Genomic DNA, 12,214 nt, shown 5'->3' with positions numbered 1-12,214 from the left:
TTGGCAGTGCACACAAGAGAAGATGAAGTGCCCAAGCCTCTCTCTTCCCTGACACAAAAAATCCCCTGTTCTAGCAGCCCTCCCACACATGAACGGGCGCGCACAAACACACACACACACACACAGATTCCCATTTGGGATGCATTTGAGGCCAAACACTCTGCGGTTCCTGTGAAGCACATGATTGAAATGATTCCTGATATGTAGGTAGAAGATACGTGTGTGTGTGTGTGTGTGCGTGCGTGTGTAGACGGAGAGATAAACTTTTAAAATCCCTTCATTATATTCCTCACAAAGCAAAGACGCAAACGAGCTGCTAAGGCTGTGAGGGGTTTCAGTGAAGGGACAACAGAACAGCCAGAACTTGTTATCATTACCGTCATCGTCTTCTTCATCATTGTCCTCATCAACAGGGAGGAAGAGATGGGATAGAGAGTCAAAGAGAGGGTCACAGCCATGTGTTGCTGTCGTTTGCCCCCTGACCTGTGTTTTCCGTCTCTGTAAATAACATTTCTTGTGTGTTTGGACCCTCACCTGCCTCAAAATCGCCATCTCAACTACCGCCCCCAAAAGGCTGTGATGTGGCAGTGAGAAAATATGACCTGATGATCTGGTGTAACTGGTGTAAGTTCCTCGTTATTGCCAGTGACGCTTGTTTGACACATTTGATCAGTTTGTGTTGGCTCAGCTTTCATTCAGATTCAGAGCTCTACACATTTTATTTCAGACTTCAGATAGAAATGTTGACCAAAATTATCCCTCAAATCTTTCATCTTGTGGTATTTGGTTGTGTTTTTAGTTTTATTCGCCCAAGTTTCTGAGATCTTTGAGATCAATAGAAATACAATGGAGGCGAGTGGAAGAAGTAACTTCTCCATTTTCAAATCGTGTGTCCCTGGAACGGAACACTCTTTGACAGTTTTCACTAGAAAGTATTCTAATGAAAGCTGCTCATACTGAGGTCTGTTGGTTAACAATACATGTGTTACTGGAAAGACAGACTCCAGTTGGATGTTTTGAATGCCGTGGTTCAATGCTGTGAGCGCCACACATTTCAAATTTCATTCACATACCATTCCATTGGGGTGGTGGCAGAAATCTCAGAGATGATTCAGGCCAGAGTCATTAAAAACAAACCAGTGCCGTCTGTCCACATCGAGAAGCAAAACTGCTTCTACTTGTTCTGAATGAGGCCAAAAGAACCTGTAATCACAAAGTGGGGCAAGACAAGATGAGTTATATAAACGGAGATAACAGCGCACACTTTCAGACTCGAAGACATTCATGGCGTAGTACTCTGTTGTAAACATCCAAAGTGTCATAAAAAGTTGTGTGAAGACTGAAAGATGAGAGCTTGAAGAAGTATTCATCTTACGCACATTTGTCACTTCCACACATCTGGCTAATTCCTACAGGAAGTGGGCAGGCTTGTCAGATTGACGGTTTCATTACAAAAGTTACAAAAACTGGTCTGGCGGAAAGGTGTGGGAGCGGAGAAGGTTTCAAATACCGTTCGATGATCCGACAAGGACTTCGTTTGAAGTGTACTTATGCTTTCATCTCAAATAAAACAAAAACTATATTCACGGCTAGATACCACTCAAGGTAGACTTGTAATTTGGGTGAATTTACCCGTTAAATGTCTTTGAGGAGGAAATAAGGGAAGTTCAGATGTAGTTAATCAAAAGACCGACAAACAACTTCAGCTGTTCAATGTGTTTTAGGTGGCGTTTCTAAGAGGATACACTCAGAAGATCCTCAGTATTTCTTTCCTAAATTGCTACAAAACTTAAAGCACCTTTAATCTGTTTTTTAGAACAGTTAAAACGTGTTTTGTCTGTTTATGTATGTCTTAAAAATCTAACATAATGCCACGAATATTTGGGACACAGGACCGCTCTGTTTTATCGCTGTACTTTAAGTTCTTTAACTCAGATATTAAGTTGTTTACGTGCCTCCCCGTGATGTGCTGAGAGTTTCCCCATACGTCTGACCCGTCTCCCAAAATGCGTCTCTAAAATCTCTCTCCTCCACCATCTGACCGCTGCCATTTGTGCATTGTGTGTGTCCAGCATGACTGCTTTCGTCATTTTCCCCTTTGATTGGCCTTCACACAATGTAATCAGTGTTGCAGCTGTCTGAAAAGGCCTCTTGTGCAGTATCTGAGCAATGCCGATCACCCCGACGCGTCCACAACTTTGCTTTTAGTTCCATTCAGGCGCTGTGACAAACGGCAAACTGTCTGGTGAGCATGTGTCAAGCCACTTGATTTAGTGCTTTGTTTGACTGCACTGGCCCTTTTCTGAATGTCGCCTCCGTTTTGTATGGCCTCACTGTATTGGTAAAAATTGCCATGGCCGTAAGCTTGAAATTGTAACGTACAGACAGATGGAAAGAATTGTCCCACTGTATGTGTGGGTCATTTGATGTACTTCCAATACACAAAAGCTGACTTATTCCCTAATTTTCTGTTTTTTTGAATGTGAATAAAATGATGGAGTGAAGAATCAATCAAGATCATCTTCGGGTCCAACTTCACAAATTCAGTCGGCTCTCTAATGCCGAGGCATAACACAGAAACACATACGAGGACCAACATATTTTGCATTTCGCAATGTGAAATAAAGATCCAAGCCAAGTAAGTTTCAGGGAAGTGCCATGTGCTTTGAGTTATACTGTTAGCAAGTGATGTGCTTTTAACTAGGTATAACTCTGTGTACTGGACCCCTAAACTGTAGCCAATCCATTAAGACAAAGCTCTCTTGATCCCTTTCTTTAAATCCTCCACCGTGGCTGATTAAATGTAGCCGATTTTCACGCCAGTGCCGCGGAGGCCGCGAGGCCTGAATGGCTCCTCACAGCACGACCACGGTGTGCTGTCACTCCAACAGCATGAGGAGGAAGGAGAGGATAACCAGCAGGCTGAACAGTAAAGGCACATGTTTTAAGATCCTGGTTAGACCTTGATACTCCTGATTGATACATTGACTTTATGCAGACTGTCTTTGGCACATGTGATCTCTAGATTTTCCTTTTCTGCTCAGCATTCAAGCAAACACACTCTTTGCAAAGTTTCTCCCCAAAGAAACAATCAACAGTCATTCCAAAATTTGATTTGTTTTGCGTGCACTTTATTAAGCAGACACCATCAAAGCAGCGAGAGAGCTGAACAGAAAAGCCGCTGAACCGTAATGATATAACATTGACTGAATTGGCTATTAGCAACACAAAGTTAGCTCACTTAACACATAAAACACATACATTCTAAATTCTTACAAATACGTTAAAAATACTTTGTTGCCATTTTCGACTGGTGCTGAAGTTACTTCAGGCTTATTTATTAGGCTGCTTATTTCCGTCAGCTCTGTTTGTTACCGAGCTGTTTCAATTTGTCCAATACTGCTTTATGACCAACTACCTGCCAAACTGACATTCCCCTCAGTCTCAGCTGTAGTGCTTAGTAAATGTTAGCATGCTGCCATGCTACACGAGCATGGTGAACATGGTAATCATTGTGCGTATGTTAGCATGCTGATGCTAGCTTGTAGCTTGAAGCATCACTGGATGTGTAGACTGATCAGACAGAGCGAGATTTAGCAGCCTCTGGCGGCTTTTTATCTCCGCCAGGCGTCGGTTTATGTGTTCGGTCCTGTGTGTAATGACTGAGTGAGTGTGCACCTCTGTGTCTGTCCACACCTAATCTCACATTCTCAAAACAGCTTTTATTGCCTGTTTCACACTGCCATTGACTGCCTGCTGACTCCTCACTCACCACTCCTAAGCGGAACCCGGCCGGTAGGGGCCGCTAATGATAACACAGCTGAGTGCAACACCGACCCCCAGCGGCTACTCTGCAGCCAGTAGCCTGTACGACTTTGATTCCATTGCTTGTATAACGTCAGATGTTTTTCAAAATGAAATCAATAACCAGCCACATGCTGTCTTGGCTGGTAAAAAAGGATTAAAACAAAATGTAGCTTCTTCTATCATCTATCAGATTACTGACCTATAGAGTGTCTTATTTCCTGCGACTGTACTTGATTTCTCTGAGTAACCTGACTTCTTGCATGCATCGTTTGATGTGTTCACGCCTTCATTTTTAACTGTATCGTTGAAATCGGATGAATAGATTCAGGTTTTATACTTCTATAATATATTTTTATAGTATTGTGCATCATTTTAAATTATGATGTTTAATTTCACCGACTGTTATAATCGTTCCCATGATGCATTGACCCTTTTCACCTCCTCAATCTTTGTTTCACGAGCCATTTCAAAGGAAAATAACCCAATTACAGGCAAATCCAGTAAATTCCTTCCCCCAGATCAGTCCAAACAAAGCATTACTTATGCATCACTTGACTCCCAATACGTGACCCTTCGGACAACAAACTGCCCTCCCCCATCTCCCTCCTCCCTTCTCCAAAAAGGGTGTTAAGACCTGTCCCCACTCTCCCAGGGGAATGCTGGGAAAGGAAGGCCTCCACATCTGTCCCAAGCCTCGGGCGGAAAGAGTGAAGGAACGAGACGGAGAGGGAAACATTCCTTCATCCACCACGAGAAAGAAAGAAAGAAGGAAATAGAAAGGAAAGAAAGAAAGAAAGAGATGGGGGACCAACGCAAGTAGACGGCAAATAAAAGAACAAGAAAAAAGCGAGGGCTGTTATCTCCGACATCAGTGAGAAACTGAAAGCAGACGGCGAGAGACGGACTGAAAATGAAAGAGTCATTTAAAGAGGGAGATATTTTGTGAATGAGAGATGGATCTTGACTCCTTATGAAGCCATCCATCACTCCTTCAATAGCCCAGTGGGCAGGAGGAGGGGAGCAGGCACCCCGGGCTCTTCTTCAATGGGCCGGGAGGAGAGGAGGACGGCTGCAATGTGCTGGCGGAGCTGTGATCTTTACCTCCCTCCCTCCTGTGAAGTCAGCAGGGAAAGTGATTAGGCCTGCCTCTCTCCTCCTTCTCCTTCCCTCCATTTTCCCCTCTAATACAGGTTGTTAGGCCTCCCAATGAGAGCCTGATGCTAATTTCTTCACCTCACTAATGTACCACTCTTGCAGACTAAACAAACACATTCACCTGCAATTTATCAGACTACTCCTCCCTCTCCTCCTCCTGTCATGTCACAACCAAAATACATGTCAATTATTTAGCTTGTTAAATACCAGACACTTTAAGACACGTCCTCATCACACAGGAGGTATCTTTTCTTCTTTAAAACATCAAACAAAAGATTACAAAAGATTTAGAAAATGAGAAGTTAATAGTGTTAACAGCGCCATTCATTTATCCTAAATCCTACTATTGTATTATACTGTACATTGGAGTGAGATCCATATGTCTCTGACGGATGTTAGAATCCAGACGTCTGGACCACTACTTTTAATTTCATAGACGCATATATAATCAGTGGCCATTATGTTAGGTACACCAGGACAATCTATTGCTCTCCAATCCTGCCATAAATGAACCTTCATGTAGTTGATAATGTTCAGTGTTTGGTGACATTGTCGGAAAAGTGTAAATTCATTCATATGTTTATTATTGAGGTCACAGTTGTATCTGATGCTGTCCAGTACAACTACATGACTAACTGTGACCTCAATAATAAAACATTTAATTGAAATAACTATTTTTAGGCATCGTAGAATTTATATAAAAAGCACACTAGGACCAAGTAGATATGGAATAATTGAACCATCATCACATTAATTAAGAGTTCATCACTTTGACCTGGGTGACAACATCGTTAAAGTAAAGGCTTCTCTTCTGTTGAGTAGCCAAATCAATCAATACAGCCACACAATAATTCAAAATACTGTGTTCATGTAAAAAAATGTACAAACATTGAATCTTTAAAATCCCCAAAATGACAAAAAACATCAAATGGATTACAAAAAAAACAGGTAAAAAACAACAACATTTCGGTTGCCTCTTCTATGTTTTGGTTCCCTTTTTAATATTCTAACAATTCAATTTGCCTAATCTCCAGCAGTATGGATACAGAAATGAGATGTGAACACTTTCACACTGGGGTGTGACAAGTGTGAGATGTTGTTGACCCCCGTCTGTCCCCTCTCGTTCTGCTGAGGTCCCTTCACGTTAAGGTCACAACCTAGCAGCTTTATTGGCCCTCTAAAGTCATCAGTGCATTGGGATTGGATGAAAGCCCTCTAATGGAGTCAGTAATTGGTCCAGTTTATCAGTTTATGAGGTGCTCTGGCTGTGGGAACAGCTTTGACGTATAAAAAGTAAAGTACACATCATTAGCAAAGAACCGGCACCTTTCGTCAAACAGTTAGCACGACTGCATGTCATTTGGAAAAAAAGTGTTTAAAAGGAATATTTTCAGGTTTGTTTTAAGGAAATGTGAGAAAATATAGAATACGGAAGCAGGCAATAAAAAGAGTCAGCTTTGAGATATTCAAATTGCATCTCAATTTAAGTCTGAAAAGATTCAGGGACCAACAGAAGCTATTGGAAATCAACTCCTTAATCTTCAAAAAATGAGCTCCTTTCTCTCAACTTATTTATTGTTTTGATCTATTCATCAATTAATTGTCTGACAACCCCATGCGCGCACACTTTCTCACTATTCCCAAACCTGCAAGAGAATCGGTTGAGAATGAAATCACTAACTTAAGCTGTCATCTAGATATACTGTGCCCTATTTGTTGTCTGCTGCTCAGAGAAGTGACAGGTTGTCAAAGGCTCCGTCCACGACCTCCAGTAAAGAGCACAGCTTTGGTCTCTGGTCTTTTTTCTCGGCTTCCCCATTATCTGCGTGACCCGTCCCTTTTAAAATACTTCGGACGAGTGAAAGGTCCTGAGCTCTGGCATAGATGTCAACCTTTGCTATTCAACCTGCACGCTTGCACACCCCCGCTGCAGGACGAGGAAGCACAAACACACGGAAACTTGCAAATATACCTGTATGCAAAATCAATAGAGACGCGATGTACGTATGAAATATCTGAAGTTTGATTCTGTAGCACACACACATCCACACACACACACTTGAAGCTTGAATCTGCTGAGGTTTCATGAGACCACAGGAACCTGGTTCTGGATGAGCTGTCAACAAAGAAGAGGAAAACAACTGTATAAAAGCTTTGCCCCACCCTCCATCCCTCTCCCCTCCTCACCCACGGACTCCTTTCTCCCACTGACCACTGTTCAGAATTGCCCCCTCACCCCTGTGACCCCCCCCATTGGGCCCTTTCACTCCGCGACAATGGCTGCCGGGGGCCGTGTTATTTGAGGCACTAAAGAGCCATCCCTAACCGCCCGCCCCCAGGACAATGCCCACCCCCGCTGAGAGCTTTCTTCCCCTCACCTCCCTAATGACAGGTTTCATCCTCTCTGCCCTGACCCCCGGGAGGGGCTGCGGCTCTCGGCTCGGCCCACCGCCTTTCAGCCCGCTGACCCGCTCCGCCAACAGGCCCGCCTCCCGCTCACTAATACACATATACACACTTTCACCCTCTCACACGGGCTGTTTGCATGCAGGGAGCAGTGGTGGGAAGGAACTCAGTACATTTACTCAACTACTACGCTTCAGTACTATTTTACAGTTTTACTTCACTACATTTCAGAGGGCAATTTTGTATTTTTGAATCTACTAGATTTATTTAACATCTTAAGTTAACGTACATAAATACATTCATTCACTGAAAAAACAAAACAATAAAAACAGCCCAGTATCAGTACAAGTCAAATAACAGTCACGGAACGCATTCTATTGGTTTCGTGAACATGGATACGAACTGTTTTTTTTTTTTCGTGTCGCTCAGGACGAAAATATTGCCAATGGAAAGTGAATTATGATCCTTTTTCGTGGTGGGCACACATATTAATAGCATCCACTTGACTAAGCAACAGTCAAAGCAGGTGTGGTTTCAAATATCCAAAAAGACCACCGTGCTGTGTTGAGGTTGTGTAACAGACTATGTACAGCAGCAACAACTATCTCCAGCTACAACGAAATGCTGCTCGTACAGCGTTGCATCAGTATAACCAATGACAATAAAACTGTTTTAAATGCAGGACTTTTGTTTGTAACAGAGGATTTTCACATCTTTGTATCGGCACTTAAACTTCATTAAAGCACCAGAGTACTTTTTCCACTGCTGTGTGACAGACAGCAGTGGAAATCAATTTTCAATCAATGAAAACGGTCCCACAGAGCAACAAGCACGAGCAGACGATCAGATGGTTTGTAAACTTGTAGCTCCCACAGATGAGCTACACACATTCATTTGTACCTTTAAAAACTGTGTTATTACCACGAATAATAATCATTTTACAGTGGGGATTTAATCATTTTTATTTTTTATTATTTTGACTAACTTGGGGATTTGTTAACGTGTATGACCGCTCATGTTTTTTGCCCTGTTGTACCCATTTTCAGCTAAATTCAGCAATCACTTTGACACTTTAGCTCTCAGACATGTTCGGACATCACACAAACTGGCCTTCAGACGTAACTGATATGTCCCTGTTCGAATCCGACTGGGGACTTTTGTTACATGTTATCCGCCTCCCACATTGTATCCCCAAAGAAGATAATTCCACAAACTTGCGGCTGTTGTCAGTTAAAAGCGCATTAACAGACATCCTAAACCAGTCTGACAGTTCGCTTGTAAAAGAAATATCTCGCCACGTATTCACATGACAAAATGTGAAGAAATGTGCCTTTGTCTTTAAGTTGGAAACCTGTAGTTCAACCTCTAGGCACCTGTAGGTTCTGTGATCCTGCTAAATATTCACACAGCCGCCTGCTCGCCTAATTTAACCTCACACTCAGCTCATGGCTGTCGACAGATGAAAAACCACCGCCTCTCTTTTACAGGTTTTGGAAATGATTCAACGCCCTCCAAACACCCACAGGGTCAGGAAACGTACTCAACACATTAGCAGCCTCACAAACCCTCAATTCAAGTCAACTCCAAAATGCAGTCGGACATTCTTATGCGACAGCTGCATTATTCTCTCGGACAGCGCGTTAAAGGAAACCTCTAGGTCATCACTTACAAGTTGTCACTCACAGGCTAAGATAGTTGACTGTTCATTCATGATCCGAGCCCGAAGCATTGCAACACCTTTCCTCACGGGGGAAATCAATCTCTCTGCTCCGATGTAACGTCCGTCTTTGTGATGGAGATGTATCGCCGTCAAAGGGACCAATGCTCATTGGCTGGTTTAGCAATTAAGCTTGTGGAAACTCAAATAGCTCGAGCCGAGAGGAGTTACATTTCCTGTGGTTAATTAATGACAATGATTAATAAAGTTAGTCATTTTTTTCTTCATTGTGTTTCAGATGGAGACACGAGAGGGAAACTTTCTTCCTGTGTTGCTAATTAAATGTGCCCTACGTTGAGTATTACAGTCGATTAAACAAATACGATTGCCTCATGATTCCACACTAAAAAGACAGCTGCTAATACAACAGTCAGATGATAATATAGATACAGCAACATATTACCATCCACTCACGAGAATGTTCAGTGGATAAAATGTGTGGACAGTACAAGTGTGATTGAAGGAAACAGCGGGCCAACCGCCCTGCAGAATGAGTTTGCTTTGAAAAAAGAAAGAGAGAGAAATTGTCTTACGAGTGAAAAAAGAGAAAGTTGTTGAGGTTCCTGAGTCTGCATTGAATTTTCTCAACGGAGAAATTGGTCTCTCCTTTTTCCCCTAAAGTGGAGTTCAAATTTTGGGCCAAAATGGTCCAAAAGAAGCTTTTACCTTTTGATTCTGAGACTTAAAAACCTGCTTTTTGAATTAGCGGACAGTGGTACAGCAAAATCCTAGCATTCACATACCAGCCCTGCCTTCCTGGAGCATCTGTGCTCCTTTAGCAGGTATACCTGCTGCACAGTAATGTATTTCTGCCTCAACGTGCGGTCAGATTGATAGTTTTCTCCTCGGAAACATGATCTGATGGCTGCGTTTGAAAACACCTGCCGGCAAGAGACGCCGACACCGAGATCACTTTAACCTGCGAGCACTCAAATGGCCTCGGACATACGAGTCTGACTCACCGGATGTAGACTGTTGGGAAAATAGTCCGCCATCGGCCGCGTATTTCACACGGCATTCCCCTCCTTTCTGCATCCTGGGCTTACCGCCACCCAAAATTATTGTTTTGATTCCTGTAAACCAATCGCAAACAAGCCACAGCATTTTTTCCCCCGACAGCAGAATGATCATGCGTGGAGCCAGTTTTTTGTGTAGCGCTGACACACTGCTGTAGAGATACGTCTGGCTATGCGAGACTACTAGGCCGCTGTAGCTGGAGGGCTAACTGCTAACACGCTAGCCAGCTGGGACGTACTGGCACTAATCAGTCACAACAGCTCCCCAAGTATCTTTCTATGTTCAGGCACTGTGCCATTGACTACCCCTGACATTTTGTTCTTAGGATTACACATCATTAATTCAACCATCGTTGTATTTGTACCATTGACTCTTGTCTCATAACTCATTTGTACTCTGACAGAGGAGGTTGCAGGTGCCCAATACAGAATTCAGAGAATATCTCTTGCCTCCACACCAAACCAAAAAACAGCGTTCAACCAGTTTGTCAAGAATGTTTATTACTGCCACCAAAGGGTAAATGAACCTGACACTCCTTAAGTGTTTGGAGAAAGAGTTGCCACCATTTCACAGAAGGGTGAGCGTCTTGCTGCTGCTGCCGGGCGCTGAGGTGGACAGAGGGCGAGAAAAGCAGCCGCCGTGCAGCAGTGACATGAAGGCGACAGGGTGTATCGGGCTGCAGGGCGCACAAGTAGGAATCTTTTCACTTTCTCACACAAAGACAAACACACACAGATCAAATGTCTTTCTTTTTTAAGCAGGTGTACACGCCAACATAAATTGTTTAGTGAAAGATTAAACTCACACACATCTTGCATGCTAACTTGTGCAGAGATTTTTGACACTACAAACGTTATACCTTCATGCATTTCTTCACTTTTTCTTGTACACACAGTGGAAATACTTGAATGCACGAGAATACTCACACACAGACAGGCCCAAACAGCCAAACAAACACACACACACGTGTGTGCACACAACTGCACAAAGCTGGATTTCTGCCTTTATCCGAAAGGCAATTACCAGCCCTGCCTACCTGGAGCATCTGTGCCCCATTAGATGTATCTGCAACACATAAACAATGTATTTCTGCCTCAACATGTGGTCAGTTTGATGGTTTCCTCCCCAGAAAAAAATGCGAGCACTCAAACGGCCCCGACTTGGACATCGGAAACTTTCCTCCGGGTGACGGTAAGTTCACTGAACCGTTCCCAAATGTATTTGGCAAATTTGTCACTGAGCTTGAGGTTAACCTGTCTGTCAAGGCTGGCGTTTGCAAATGTTATTTTGCTAGAAAACAACTCCAAAAGAGTTAATGTGTTATAAAAATCCATAAAAAAACAAATCTACTGTAGGTATATGTTGAAGGTTCTCTATAGGATACTCTATTTGCTCTGTAAAGATATAGTGGGGCAATGTCTACCTGACCAGAGAATGAACTCACTCTTCCTCTTTGTGTGTTGTAGTCCTGGCTTCTCTGTACTTTGTTTACATAGCCCGGCAGGCCTCGCATTGTAGTGCATGTGAGCGTGCCCCACTGGTTAGCTCATGGTCGCTGCTCTGCACTGCGTTCATACGGCGGTTTACCTCCAATAACGCGTAGCACCCACTCTCCAGTTCCCCCCAGGCAAACACTGTTGGCTCTTTTACACCCTTAGCGCTATTAGCACTGTTAGCTGTGGCCGCCGCCTCAGCGATCTGAATAATAGATCCGCTCTGAATTTCAAATTCAGCACCTTTCGTTAACCTGTTTTGCAAGTATTCTTGGTGAGAGTACGCAGGTGTGTTCTGAATCTGACCGGTATCTGTTTTTACCAACGAGTGGGCCTTTTAGGTACTGATACTTGTTGGTCCTGGAGTGTCATATACTGTAGTTACATGCCACCTATTATGCCCCCGTCTTTACTCCACTCTGCTAAACCACACACGCCTCACTGCTTGTCCACAGCTCCTCCCTGGGGGGTCACAGTGGCAAGGAGGGAGGGATTTCACGCTTGACCTTCCCCTCACAGCTTTGTGAGCCCCTTCACTCCCGTCTTGATTCTCTTGACCTACTTGGTCATCCAGGAGCAAGCCACTTATAATACCTACATCTTACCCAGCAGCACGCTC

This window comes from Melanostigma gelatinosum (assembly GCF_949748355.1).
Source record: "Melanostigma gelatinosum genome assembly, chromosome: 9".
NCBI lineage: Eukaryota > Metazoa > Chordata > Actinopteri > Perciformes > Zoarcidae > Melanostigma > Melanostigma gelatinosum.
The sequence above is the reverse complement of the archived record's forward strand: the minus strand, read 5'-3'. Positions refer to the sequence as shown.